This window comes from Oryctolagus cuniculus, chromosome 15 (genome assembly GCF_051225735.1).
Source record: "Oryctolagus cuniculus isolate XC-2025 breed Fujian yellow rabbit chromosome 15, ASM5122573v1, whole genome shotgun sequence".
Taxonomy (NCBI): Eukaryota; Metazoa; Chordata; class Mammalia; order Lagomorpha; family Leporidae; genus Oryctolagus; species Oryctolagus cuniculus.
In genome coordinates, this window is record NC_142881.1 from 70448600 (window position 1) to 70463469 (window position 14870).

Here is a 14870-nt window from a genome sequence, read left to right on the forward strand (position 1 = left end):
GGAACTGGGATGCTGGTGATGCAGGTAGAGGCTCAGCCTACTATGCCCCAGCAACGCCTGTAAATCTTAACAAAGCAAGGTCAATGCACTACTCCGTGAACATCCCCCGAAGTCAAGGTCCACAGGAAAAATATGAAAACTCTCCTGAGTTGTTCAGGTAGAAAAAGAGAGATTGTCCAATAGAGGTTGATGATTTAGAAGGTGAGCACTACGATTGGGCAGTGTGGGAGCTGGTATGTTGACCTTTGCCAGTGATGTCTAAATAATGGCATGAGAATAGAAGTGACTGCCTGGAGTTGGGGAGAGCATAACAGCAAGTGAATTTACCTGGTCAAAATATTCTTTGAAACAAGTTTGATGGAAGAGGGAAAGGCACCATCTAGTGGAAATTCTCGGTGCTAAGGTACTGAACTTTGAATTACAGACAAAAAAAAAAAAAGCCAGGGAAACCAGGCTAGGTCCAACTTAAATTTTTTAAAGATTTATTTATTTATTTGAAAGTCAGAGCTACACGGAGAGAGAAGGAGAAGGGGGGAAGAGAGAGAGAGAAAGAGATCTTCCATCCTCTGGTTCACTCCCCAATTGCCTGCAATGGCTGGAGCTGCACTGATCTGAAGCCAGGAGCTAGGAACTTCTTCCAGGCCTCCCATGTGGTGCAGGGACCCAAGCACTTGGGCCATCCTCTACTGCTTTCCCAGGCTGTAACAGAGAGCTGGATCGGAAGTGGAGCAGCCTGGACATGAACCAGTGTCCATATGGGATGCCAGCACGGCAGGCCATGGCTTTCCCCACTATGCCACAGCATCGGCTCCCCAACTTAATTTTAGTTCATTTTCTCTCAGCCCTAGTGTCCTTTCAGACGTCCAGTTCTCAAACTATTCTATGGAGGTTTTGGCTGTTTTGAATGAATTATTTCAATGATTTAATTACTGTATGATGTTAGACTTATATTGACTTTTTAAGATTTGTTTTATTTGAAAGAGCTACAGAGAGAGAGAGAGAGAGAGAGAGAGAGAGAGAGAGAATCTTCTTCCCAGATGGCTGCAACAGGCAAGGCTAGCCCAGGCCAAAGCCAGGAGCCTGGAGCTTCTTCTGAGTCTCCCATGTGGGTGGCAGGGTCCAAAGCCCTTGGGGTATCTTCCACTGCTTTCCCAAGCCATTAGCAGGGAGCTGCATGGGAAGTGCAGCAGCCAGGACATGAGCCAGCACCCGTGTGGGATGCTGCCATACCCACTATACCTTAATGCTGGCCCCTTATGCTGACTTCTGAAAACCATTTATTTTTGTGTACCTGAGAGGCTGAGTGAGAGAGAGCAAGAGAGAGAGAAACCTTCTGTTTGCTGGTTCACTCCCCAAATGTCTACAACAGCCAAAGCTGGGTCAGGCTGAAGCCAGGAACCTAGAAATGCATCCAGGTCTCCCAGTGTAGGCTATAGGGCCCATGCACCTGAGCCATCACCTGCTGGTTCCCTGGTTACTTTGGTGTGAAGCCGGATTGGGAGCAGAGTAACTGGGACTGGAACCCACACTCTGCTATGGGCTGGGGGCATCCTACGTGGCAGCTTAACAAGCTTTGCCACAATGCCTGCAGTCTTATATTCTTTAACGTCCTCATTCGCTGTGAGTCTCTGGCCTCACCAGCCTCCAAACTCTCAGTTATCAGTTATAATTTGGCTAAATGAGAAAATTAGTTCCAGTGGGTGTTCAGTGACTGGAGATACAAATGGAGATTTTGGAAGGCCAGTTGTGCCTAGGGGGAGCTGTGTGTAGGGTGTGGCAGGGGCTGGAGAGGGGCTGGATCTAAGGCGTGCCTAGGGTGGCCATCCCAGGTTTATATTAAATGAATACTGTGCCAGCCTCCCTCACTTCACTGCCCAGGAAGACAGTCTCAGGAGGGCTCCCAGACATGGCTTCCAATGGTGAGTTTCCGTGTGCGGCTTTGTCCGCAAGGCTGGGTTCTCTCTGTCCTGGTGTTCTGTGGGGCTTTGAGCTTTCGTCTTTCAGAAGTGCAGGCTCGTGGTCCAGGGGCCTCTAGTGTCACAGGTGTCATTGTCTCTGGCTACCGCCTGGCTGAATGCAGGGGTAGGATTTCCCAAAGGCTCAGGTGTTTAAAAATTAACCCAACTTGGGGTTGCCTTAAAAAGTTTTCTGCATTTTAAAGATGTACGTGCAAGTAGTTTAGGTAGAACAGTGTCTTGGGTTCCCTTCAGAATGAAGGGGTGGGAGGTGTGGGGAAAGATGGGAAGGGTAGGGGTAGGAACCAGCTTTGGTCGTGTATTGCTGGAGCAGGGAACTTCACAGTGTCGGTGGAAAAGTGGAATTCAGAAATGTTTTCATGCAAAAAAACACTTTGAAACCAAGAATAGGTGTTTCATGATATTCGTTTCTCTGAGGACTTCTTCTATTGGAGCCGAGTTAGATTCTTCAGGCAGCGCCGGCCGTTATGGCCATTTGGGGAATGAACCAATGGACGGAAGACCTTTCTCTCTGTCTCTCTCTCTCTCTCTTTCTACCTCTGCCTGTGAAAAAAAAAAAAAAAAAAAAAAACAACCTGGAGTTGCAAGGTCTTGGGGTTCTGGCCCTGACTTCTTTCTCTAAACAAGCACTGGGTGAGAGAAGTCCTGGGTCAGCGCCAGTCTGTCTGGCAGCTTGTGAGTGTGACATCTCAATCAACTCGCAGAGGCCTCCCAGCTCTAGGAGGTCTTCAGAAAATCCTTGGAAAGTGCCCATGGTGGAGGGGGAGCCCTCTCAGCTCCTCACTCTGTCCTGGAGGCAAAATCCAAGGCCCCAGAACAATGGTGCCCTTAGGGTGTGAAGCCCTTCCAGAAGCTGCTCTGGACCACAGGGGAGGGAGGGGCCTCCCAGGTGAAGATTGTGGGCTCAGCTGCCAGTTTTACTGCTGAGATTTTATTTAAAGAAACAAATTTGATTTAAAACAAAACAACAACCAGTGTGTTTTTAAAATGTGTGTTAAAGGTATACACATTGCTGGTCAGAAATACTGGGAACTTTTCCTGTGGAGCTCTAGTGAGTGGCCGGGCTGGGGGTGTTAGGTAGGAAGTTAGTTATGAGCTTATGTGTGTGTGTGACATAAAGGTCTAAAGAGAAGACATCTATGTTCAGCATATGCATCTGCTGACAATGTTTCAGGGGCAGCCCGGTATTCACATTCTGCCCTACCCCCTTCTACCTGATAACCTACCAGGTGGGGGGGGGGTCCCCACCCCTTCTGCCTGACAAATCTTCCACAATCTCCCAGATGCAGCCCAGTGTCTGCATTTCAAACACCCTGCTCCGGATCCCCATTCTCTAGAGGGTCCTACTCACCTTTCCTGTGAACCCAGGATGGTACCAGCTAGGCTCCTCTTGTCTGATACCTTCAAGGGAAAACTCAGATAGGAGCTTCTTAATATTTACAGCCATAAAATCCTTTGTTTCAGGAGGAGATGTGTGAAGACAAAGACCCATCTCCTTAACCCTATCCCCCCCCCCCCCGGCCTCAACCAGACTGCACACTCAGCCCTCTGCCTCTCTGCTGAGCTGCCCGCCTGGTCTGGCCAGGTGTACTCTCTCCACTCAACCATGTAACCTCGCTCCTTCCTCCCCTCCCCCCCCAAGTCCCAGCGACTGCTCTCTTTCCCAGGTCCTGTCTGGAGAGGTGCCCATCCATCCTTATGGATGCCCCTTCCCTAATAAACCTTGCTATTTTACCTCCCACTACTCTCTGTCTCATGCCTGAATTCTTCTTGCGTGAAGACAAGAACCCTGCATTTTCTCCAGTAACATTTTGGTGACCACGGAGGGACTTTGAGAAGACATTGGAGGTCAGTATTCCTTCCCTCAAGCGGGACCGGATCTGTGGAAGTGACCATTGAGTGTCCAGCACCCCACAGCTCTCTGAGAACACGGAGTCCCCCAGGCTACGGCTTAGCTATGGCCAAAACTCCAGAGGGATTGTAAGGAACGGGAGGGAAATTAGGAAGGGCAGTTGGCTGAGAGCCTGGAGACCCCCTGAGCTTTCTTTGGCTTCCCGGCAGCCGGACTGTGACCCGAGGACCAGGTCTCTCTCTCAGAGGGATGCCTGGTCACGCTGCCTACTGCTACGCGAGCAGGGCTTAGCTTCGGCCGAGGCTAATATTGGCCCTCCAGGTAAACTCGGACAACTAGGTAGTGGGCAATCTTGAGTGATAGGAGATTTCAAACACCCACTCAGCCCCAGACATCAGGGCTTTTCCCTATGCTCTCCTCCAGCTGGGATTTGTAGGGGAAGGTGAGGGCAGTCGCTCAAGTCTCATCCTCTGTAGCTTTCCGTCTCCCTCCCCCACTCTTGGCTAGGCTCTGCTCATCTCCATTCCTACACTGCTGGCCTGGAGAAAGGGAGAGGGAATTCCACAGGTCTCTCCACCTAGGGAAAAGCTGTTACATGTTAACCTTTTCCAACCTGGTAGAAGGTTTTCTGTCTTTGCAGCTTATGGTAGCTCTGGTGCGTCTTAAAGTTTTTGTGAACCATTACTGTTGCTAAGCTTTGATTGCCTGAGGACTGAATCTGGAAAGGAGCTGAAGTTAACCATCTGTTTTAATTGACTGAGTGTCTGCAGTAGTCCTGATTGATCTGGATTTGGTTGAATTATAGGAGGTTCCCAGCACTCTTGGTGAAATGGCACACCTACCCAACCCCACGGCCAGTCCTGCTAGGCCCCGGCGTGCGCAGTCTTCCCTGTAAATGGGGGATCCCAGCCTTTCTCTGCACTCTATTCCAGTCCTTGTGGCCTGCTGCACCCAGGCAGGCATAGCCAGATATCTCTAGGGAGAGCACTCCCCCCACCCACCCAGGGCTGCTTTTTTTCTCCCCTGGAGGAATTTCCAATTCAATACTACTGCTGGCCTTATCTAAGGGAGCCAGAACACGTAATCCATTAACCCTTTCCAACCTGATGGGTTTCTCTTTGCAGTTCATGGAAGCCTAAGCAATGGGCTCATATGCTGATGACTAGTTCTTTTCTGTGCTGCTGTCCCTGACTTATCTGATGAGAGCATTCGTTCACGTGCCTTGAAGGTTTTGTGTTTTTCTATTGCCATTATGAGTCTTGATTGGGAAAACTGCAACACGAAGTTGTTTACATTATTTGTCTGTTTTAATGTTTGAGTGATTACCCAACTGATCAGAAACATACTAATTGTTGACTAAACCACTTGACTCTCTGACAGCTTAAATTCTAAACCAAGTCTTCCAACTTTGAGCTTCCAGTCAGATCCCTGGAACTCTCAAAGGACGAGACTCTAAAATTTGTTAAAGTAACAGCTGTTTGAGTCAACTCAGATTATGTGAAATGTATTAAAATGTTGTAAATGGTGTCAGACCTATGCTGTATTCATGTTTTTGCTTTCCAGCTAGAGTGGTCTTATGAAAATGAGAAGTAAATTCTGTGTATACAGGCCTTTATGTTGTTAACTAAAGTAAGCCAATACAGATTGGTTCAGAGAATTGAGTTAATGCAAACACCCTTAGGTTTGCTCATTGGCTCACTTGCTCAGTTTTACATGTCTTTGATATGCTTTAAACTTGTTTCTCTTAATGATGAAGATCTTTTCAAAGTTGTAAACATGCACTAGTGTCCCTGTTGCTGTTCAGGTGTTATCCTTATGTTACTTAAAAGCATGGGAAATGTAATTTTGACTTTTAATTCAGATAATGGTGTGGTATTCATCAATAACTCTGTTTTAAGTTATCTAGGCATTGGTGCTAAGTAAAACTTGGGAAAATGTATTATGTGTACTTTTAACATCTCAAATTTGATAAGAGAGACTGAGTTTGTTAGCATGTATTCTCATAGGTTGTCCATACATGACAATTCAAGACTATGTAAAAGTAACTACGCATGTAAAGTTTCAGAAGGTGTGAGCAAGTCATGAAAAGTTTTAAAAGGTTTACAATTTTAAAATTGTTTACAGAGTTTTCTTTAAGTTGAGTGTTAATGCCAAAATTACACTGACCTAAAGTTGAAGTCTGATCTTCTATTATAACAATGGGATTTTCATTTATTTTATTTTATTTTTATTTTTTGACAGGCAGAGTGGACAGTGAGAGAGAGAGACAGATAGAAAGGTCTTCCTTTGCCATTGGTTCACCCTCCAATGGCCACCGTGGCTGGAGTGCTGCGGCTGGTGCACCGCGCTGATCCGACGGCAGGAGCCAGGTACTTATCCTGGTCTCCCATGGGGTGCAGGGCCCAAGTACTTTGGCCATCCTCCACTGCACTCCCTGGCCACAGCAGAGAGCTGACCTGGAAGAGGGGCAACTGGGACATAATCCGGCGCCCCAACTGGGACTAGAACCCGGGGTGCCGGCGCCGCAAGGTGGAGGATTAGCCTAGTGAGCCACGGTGCCGGCCAACAATGGGGCTTTTAAAAAATGTGTACTAATGTTAGTAAATGGTCTCAATCGTAAATCTTAAATCTGTTTTTGCAAAAACTGTAACGTCTCTTTTTAACAGTGTCTGCTTAATCGGTTACTCTGCCATTTCTAAAGTTAGGTCCTGTAAGCTCTTTTTGACTCTGTTAAATAATTCTGAGTTATGTGATGATTTTGTGTGCTAACTCTAATGTTCAAGGTTTTTATTTCTGGTTTATTCGACAACAAGAGACATAGCATTCATGTTCTGCCAAAGTAATCTATTGTGTACTCTACTGTCTCTGTTAAGTTCAGATTGATGAAAAGCATTGTTAAATATCATTATGATTAGATCTGGTCTAAAAGTGTTAAAATCACCCTGACTATTGAATGACTATCATTTCAGGATGTTAAGGAATTTTGACCAGATACTCTAAGTTCTCTTGGCACCTTTAACAGACGTTCTGAAAATAAAAGTTCTAAATTATCTGGACTTTTGACATCCCCAGAGGGCCCCTGGAGATGTCGAAAGAGATATCTCTCATCTTGCAGAGATAATAACCAATCAGCTGTTTAGATTAAAAGTGGTGCCAAGATGTGAAATGATGCTAAACTTCAGTTATAAACGTGTTTCTTTCTAGCTGCTCCAGTCTCTGGCTCAGAAGCCAGATCCTTTAAAGAGGGACTGACAAAGTCTCTGTCCAGCTAATGCTGAACAACCAGGCATTGCTAGTTCAAATGTATTGCTAGTTCAAAGGTGCATCAAATGGGAGGTCTAGCCAAAAGGGAGAAAGTGTTCCAAAAGAGACTTAGAGACGACGGGGGATGGTTATGCGGCAGATGCTAGAGAACTGGGTTCCAGGAGCCCAAGAAGCTCTAGTGTCCACAGGCTACACAGTGAAAGCCCAGAAGCCCAAAAACTTAAACTTATGGGTTACACGGTAAGACTAGTTAAACCCGGAAACCCAGGCCCATAACCCACTGGCTACATGGTAAATATCTGGAAGCCAAAGGATGGCAGAGACGTCTGCCACAACTTCTCCTCTAAGTCAGGCTATGCAGTAAACACTGGTCAAATGCCAGTTAAATCTGAAAGCCCAGGAAGTCAGGCTAGAGACCCAATTTGCTGCCTCACTTCTCTTTTCTCTTCCAGAAGGGAAGTTACTATAGTTCTGCAGGACTCTCCATTGTGATGTACAGTTTGATCCCCAGACCTTATGTAAGGGATGACTGACCTTTTCTATAATAATGCCTGGCCACAGTATAGAGGACCAAACAGCATCGCCAGAAAAATAGGTTAAACTATGAAATAATGTGACAGCTAGATTGATTTTTCAGTGTATGCGGTAAATGGGCAGAACTTCCCCTTTACACCAAACTGAGGGATAGATAGGAAATTGCACTGATGACCTCAAAGTATGCAAGCAGGTCACCACAGTTGATCTTCCCTAAAAGGTCATAGTTCTCCTCATGGGTATGGTCTTAACTTGCAGGAAAATACTAAGTGTCAGAATTTGCCCATGACCATAGTTTTTTAGCTCACCCTGATATTAAAGAAATCTTCAAAAATCAGGGATGGGTTGAGCACCCCCTTGACTGACATCATAGAGGCTGCCTCCATGGTCTACTTTATTAGAGACCAGGAGAATGAGGAGCAAGCTAGCAGCAGGAGTGATGTAGGGATGGGCAACAGGCCAATCAATAGCTGTTCTGCATGGTGATCTGCCATCAAGGAGACCCAGCAAGGCCAGTGCACCCCAAATGGCACCTGTTGCTGATATAAGGAGCCAGGGTATTGGGCAAGCAGCTGTCATGACAGCAACTGCCTTCTGTCAGCTCTGCCAAGAGCAAGGCCACTGGACACGGAACGGCCCTGGGTGTCGAAGGACTCCTGGTTCAGAACTGCGGACCTTGTGGCCCTGAGCTAAAAAGCCATTGGCTCTGCCCAGCCTCTGCCCAGCTTCCAGCTCCAGCCACTGCTATTGGGGATGGCTTAGGGTCAGTGAAACGTAAGTTGCCTATTTCTATCAGCCTCCTATTCAGCTCTCCTCCTACTCCAGCCATGTAATGCAAGTCAACAGGGTGCCTCCCTTAAAGGAGATTTGCATCTCTTGTGATTCTCTTCCAGCACCTCATGGATAGGTCTGGGCCTCACACACCCAGCCAGGCCTTAAAAGTCTATCCAACAGTATTAAGCTTAGAAAGCCCTCCCTGCCAGTTCCTAAAAACAGGGCTTTTAGTAACAGCTAACTCAGATAGTCCTGCACCTATTTGGACAGGTCCCCACTGAGGACTTAAAGGGCCTATCTCTTGAGGGGGGTGCACAATAACCCATAATGTAGATGGTTAAATGTAAATGATTTGTTGGTTTGTCTTTTCCCAGCCTGAGACTCTAGTCTTGTACATTGGCTTAACTTCCTAGCAAAACTAGCGATTAGGTATCCAGAGGTGTGGGGAGCAACTGGGAGCAACTCGGACTAGACTAAGTTACTGGAATTAAGACTTATTCTATGCATCTGCTCTCCCACAATATGGCGCTGGGAGAGGAGGAAACAGCTTCTACACAGCTGCCTCCAGTTCAACCAATAAATTGTAGGACCTGCTCCTGATTGGAGGAGAGCAGCGTACTCGGCGTGTGGGTAGCAGAGTTGGGATTGGTGGAAGAGGACTATAAAGGAGGAGAGAGACAACATGCACCAGGAACATCTATCTGAAGGAACACCTGAGCAGCCCCCGAGAGAGCCGGCCGGCGGTGTGCCGCTCCCCCGCTGAAGTGGGGAAAGTGGCAGGGGGAGCCGCCCTTCCACAGAGGTGGAAGGGACGGTAGCCAACCCAGGAAGGACCAGCAGCAAACCCGGGAAGGGCCGAGCAGACAAAAGAACAGCGCAGGGTCCTGTGTCATTCCTCCATGAAGAGGGGGAGCGACAAGAGGAAAACAAAGCATTGCTAGTCCATTAGAGTTTTAATTATTTAACCCTTATCCTCACCCCTGGGGAGAGAAAACCAGCCCTAGAGAGGATATGGGCCATGCAGCAAATTCCTACTTCTGCAAACTTCAGGCAGTCCCAGTTTTCTCTATCAGGTTCCTAGATACAGGGAAACAGCACAGTTCCTAAACCAGGCTCCTGACAGGCAGCCAAAGCAGAGCCCCCTCCTTTGAGGGAAAGAGAAACCACAGCCTTTGCTCAGCAAAAGGATGCTATGACTAAAGCCCCTGTGCTAGGACTGCCAAATCCAAAGAGACCCTCCCAGCTGTACATCACTGGGAGGCAGGGAGGCACCTTAGGAGGGTTAACTCAGGATCTGGGACCTGTTAAGCAACCTGTGGGCTACTTTTCTAAAACCTTAGACATGGTTGCACAAGGATGGCCTCTCTGCCTAAAGACAATGGCAGCAGCTGCCTTGCTGACAGAGGAGGTATCTAGAATTACAGTGGGACAAGACATCGCCCTTTATACCCCACATCAAATAAATTCTCTATTAGAGCAAAAGGGCTCTCACTGGCTCGCAGATAGCAGAATACTAAAATATCAGGTCCTCCTTCTAGAAAACCCTCAGGTAAAAATAAGGCATTGCTCTAATCTAACCAAGCTACTTTAATGCCAGTTCCAGGAGAAAGGGGTCTCCTCCACTCCTGTGCTGAGACTATAGACTTGATCTATGCCAGCAGAAGGGACCTAAAAGACAGCTCCCTGACTTTCACAGATGAAGTTTGGTTCATAGATGGAAGCAGCTTTGTCAGACGGGACCTGCTTCTCAGGGTATGCAACAGTTATGGCATGGCACGTTACTGAAGCGTGCTCTGCCCCCAGGAAGTTCTGCTCAGTTAGCAGAACTGATCACTTAACTAGAGCTCTAGAACTAGGTAAGGACAAGAGAAAATAACTCCCAGGGGTCTATACAGCAAAAGGGAACTTACCGCAAGGAAGGCTGGCAAACAGATTTTACACAGCCTCTGTCAATGCTATAGGTACCTGCCTGCTTGTACTTATAGGCACCTTTACTGGATGGGTAGAAGCCTTCCCAGCCAGAACTAAAAGAGCTCAGGAAGTGAGCAAAACTGTCCTGAAGGAAGTTATCCCATGCTTTGGTCTTCCAAAATCTTTACAAAGCGACAATGGGTCTTCCCTCATCTCCCAGGTTACACAAGGGATTTGTAAGGCCCTAGGAATAACCTGATCCCTTCACTCTGCATGGAGACCTCAGTCTTCCAGTAAGGTAGAAAGAGCCAACGAGGCTCTATGGAAAACATCACGAGTATAGAAATGTGTGCTTGGTAAGAAAGGTTAAGAAGGAAAGAGTGTTCTTGGTAAGAAAGGTTAAGAAGCAAAGAGTTTTTTTAAAATGAGGAAAGGACATGGTTTGTAAGAATGACTTTATCCTGATGGCTAGTTTACTCTAGACTGGAATGGAAATGATGGAATGTTTCAAGTAAGTTGAAGAGGGTGCGTGGAAGTTACAAAAGGTTATAAAAGAAAGACATATTGGACATGCTAACTGCTTCTCTGAGAGGTATCTGTGCCATGTTCCAGGAAGAATGTTGTCTCTGGGTCAATCAGACTGGACAGGTACAGACCCAAATTTGTACTTTTTCTGGATAAAGCCAAACAGCTCCGGGACCAGGCCAAGCAGGACTGGGATTTCTGGCCTGACATCTGGTCATGGAAATCCTGGCTATTTCCTCTCCTTGGCCCAATAACTCTGTAATCTTGCTGCTTCTCTTTGGACTGTGTGTTTTTAATGCCCTTGTTTGTTTTGTCTCTAACAGACTAAAAGCTGTCAAATTCCAAATGGTCGTCAGACAAGGCTTCCAGCCCATTCCACTGGACGACCTGAGCAGCCCTCTGGACCGAGCAGGACAGTCTTTCCAAGGCCACTGTTGCACACCATAAGACAAATAGCAAGAGGAAATACCCAAATCCTCCTCGATGCTCACATGCCAGCTTCGAAGAAGTTACAGAAAATGGAACTCCACCCATAATCCCAAAGAAGAATTTTGGGTATTGCCTCTTGAGGGGAGAATGTTAGGTAGGAAGTCAGTTATGAGCTTATGTGTGTGTGTGACATAAAGGCCTAAAGAGAAGACATCTATGTTCAGCATATGCATCTGCTGACAATGTTTCAGGGGCAGCCCGGTATTCACATTCTGCCCTACCCCCTTCTTCCTGATAACCTTCCAGGTGGGGGGGGGTCCCCACCCCTTCTGCCTGACAAATCCACAATCTCCCAGATGCAGCCCAGTGTCTGCATTTCAAACACCCTGCTCCGGATCCCCATTCTCTAGGGGGTCCTCCTCACCCTTCCTCTGAACTCAGGATGGTGCTAGCTAGGCTTCCTCCTGTCTGATACCTTCAAGGGAAAACTCAGATAGGAGCTTCTTAATATTTACAGCCATAAAATCCTTTGTTTCAGGAGGAGATGTGTGAAGACAAAGACCCATCTCCTTAAAAACCCCTGGCCTCAACCAGACTGCACACTCAGCCCTCTGCCTCTCTGCTGAGCTGCCCGCCTGGTCTGGCCAGGTATACTCTCTCCACTCAACCATGTAACCTCACTCTTTCCTCCCCTCCCCCCGCCCAGTCCCAGCGACTGCACTCTTTCCCAGGTCCTGTCTGGAGAGGTGCCCATCCATCCTTATGGATGCCCCTTCCCTAATAAACCTTGCTATTTTACCTCCCACTACACTCTGACTCACGCCTGAATTCTTCTTGCATGAAGACAAGAACCCTGCATTTCTTCCGGTAACAGGGATAGGGACCAGATACCCTGGAGCATTTCAGAGATAGATGCTCCCCAGGGAAGTTTTGCTGGGAACAGAAAGTGCCCTTATCCCCTCTTTGCCTCTTCTGGAAGGAAAGAGTTCCAACCAACAGTGTGTTCTCTGTTTGAATTTGGGTTCATACAAAATGCTTTACACAAATTACTCATATAATCTATATGTTTAAAAATATTTATTTATATTTATTTGAAAGGCACAGTTACAGAGAGATAGAGAGAGGGATCTTCCATCTACTGGTTCACTCCCCAGTTGGCAGCAAATGGCCAGGGCTGGGCCAGGCCGAAGCCAGGAGCTTCTTCCCAGCCTCCCACATGGTGCAGGGGCCCAAGCACTTGGGTCATCCTCTGCTGCTTTCCCAGGGCTTTAGCGGGGAGCTGGATGGGAAGTGGAGCAACTGGGACTTGAGCTGCACCCATATGGGATGCTGGACTGGAGGCAGAGGCTTAACTTGCCATGTCACAACACCAGCCCCGAATTTAAAACAAAACAACAACAAGTGTGTTTCTAAATGTATGTTAAAGGGATACAAATTGCTTGTATACCTTTTGGGGGCTGGTGCTAAGGTTCAGTAGTTTAGTGCCCTGGCCTGAAGCGGTGGAATACCATATGGGTGCCACTTTGAGAAGTGGCTGCTCCACTTCCAATCCAGCTCTCTGCTATGGCCTGGGAATGCAGTAGAAGATGGCCCAAGTTCTTGGGCCCCTGCACGCAAGCCAGGAAGAAGCTCCTGGCTCCTGGCTCTGGGTCAGTGCAGCTCCAGCCATTGAGGCCAATTGAGGAGTGAACCATCAGATGGAAGATCTCTCTCTCTGCCTCTCCTTTCTCTGAGTAACCCTGACTTGCAAATAAATAAATAAATATTTTTTAAAAACCCACAAAACCCCATTTCACTGCCAAATGCTTAAGATATTTCTTTAAAAATTTTTTTGAATATGTGTTTTATTTATTTGAAAGGCAGAGTTACAGAGAGGCAGAGAGAGAGAGAGATAAAGAGAAAAGAGAGAGGGGTCTTCCATCTGCAGGTTCACTCCCCAAATGGCTGCAATGGCCAGGGCTGGGCCAGGCAGAAGCCAGGAGCATGGAACTCCATCTGGGTCTCCCACATGGGTGGTGGGGGCACAAGCACTTGGCCAGTTTTCCACTGCTTTCCCAGGGTATTCAGCCGGGGGGCTGGACTGGTAGAGCAGATGGACTCAAATTATTGCTCATGTGGGATGCTGATGTCCCCAGGGGCAGCTTAACATACTGCAGCCCAACCCCTGGCAGCTAGGTTATACCCTTTGAAGCAGGCATATGAAGGTTGTTAATTCGGTTTGCAGTCCTTGTAAGTTTTTTCACTTAAATTCTGAGTTAGGAAAAACAGGATTGCCTCGTGTCAGTTCTTCTAGTGGCCTCTGCAGTAGAGAACTGTGCACACATTGGTTTGTCCGTAAAGTCTACTCCCCTTCCAGCATCCGGGAGATGAGCACATACCGGAGGACAGGTTTAGACCCTCAGTGCTTTCCTCCCGCTGGCATGTCTGACACGGGTGAAGGAAAAATGACCTGTAGACTTGGTGTTAAATCTTCAAGTGCCATTTAGTGACACATTTGAGGGTATGCCCACTTTCAACTTCATTGCATTGAGCAAAAAAGCCCACGCGGTGATAACAAGCAATAGGGGTACCAGACCTATCCTCGTCAATCTGTGTTAGTCCTTTCACACTTTGGCCCCATACATTTAAATTATTGTTTACCACATTGTTGTCAGCTGCTTTATTTGCATTGCCTCAAGTACTAATGTGGCTGGGTGTTTTCCCACCATCTCTGTCTTTGTAGTATATCAATTTTTGCTAAAGAAAACCTTCTTCACTCCTGTTATCTTTATGACCTAAATACTATCATCTTCTCACCATAAGTTTCAAAAGATATGCCCACAGTCCATTATTCATTTTATTATGACTAGGTAAGAGGGAAGGTATCACCTTTCTAAAATTTTATTCTATCACAGAGGTCTTTTGTTTTTCTGGATCTTGCTAATATTCTCATGTTTTCTCTCTCTGTATTTTTCAGGAGATGGTCATGACAACATAGAAACACAACATGGAAGAAGAAAAGGAAAAGCACGCCATCAATTTACACCTGAGGAACTGCACATACTGAATCAATCATTTGCAGAGAGTCCTTATCCTGACTTTACGACCAAGGAGGAACTGGTCAAAAAACTCCATTGTTCGTTTTACACAATTGAGGTACATAAACTACGTAGGTATTTACATGAATATGTCTTTGTGGACAATAATAAAAAAGCAACTAATTATGAAAAAGTATAACAGCATTTCATCACATAAGACAGCGTTGACATTTGGTCCCATTTCTTCTTCATCTCATTGTGGATGTGACTATATTAAAACATATTATGTGTTATTTTTGAAAAAGATTTATTTATTTGAAAGTCAGAGTTACACAGAGAGAGAGAAGGAGAGGCAGAGAGAGAAAGGTCTCCCATCTACTGGTTCACTCCCCCACTGGCCTCAACGGCCAGAGCTATGTTGATCCGAAGTCGGCAGCCAGGAGCTTCTTCTGGGTCTCTCATGTGGGTTCAGGGGCCCAAGCACTTGGGCCATCTTCCACTGCTTTCCCAGGACATAGCTGAGAGGTGGATTGGAAGTAGAGCAGCCAGGACTTGAACTGGTGCCCATAAGGAATGCCAGCTCTTCAG

At 46.8% G+C, this 14870-nt stretch overlaps 1 long non-coding RNA gene across 4 annotated transcripts; it reads left to right on the forward strand.

Annotated features, from left to right (window-relative positions):
• The first annotated feature begins 1452 nt into the window (after positions 1-1452).
• LOC149122054 (uncharacterized) lies at positions 1453-14362 on the forward strand. Of its 4 annotated transcripts, none has more exons than XR_016221017.1 (3): positions 1815-1919; positions 11160-11419; positions 14222-14362. It is a non-coding gene; the product is annotated as an uncharacterized LOC149122054 (long non-coding RNA). The 4 variants fall into 4 exon arrangements; XR_016221018.1 differs by lacking the exon at positions 14222-14362 and adding an exon at positions 11804-12065; XR_016221019.1 differs by lacking the exon at positions 14222-14362 and adding an exon at positions 11804-12065 and having other exon boundaries at positions 11160-11391.
• Positions 14363-14870: the final 508 nt, after the last annotated feature.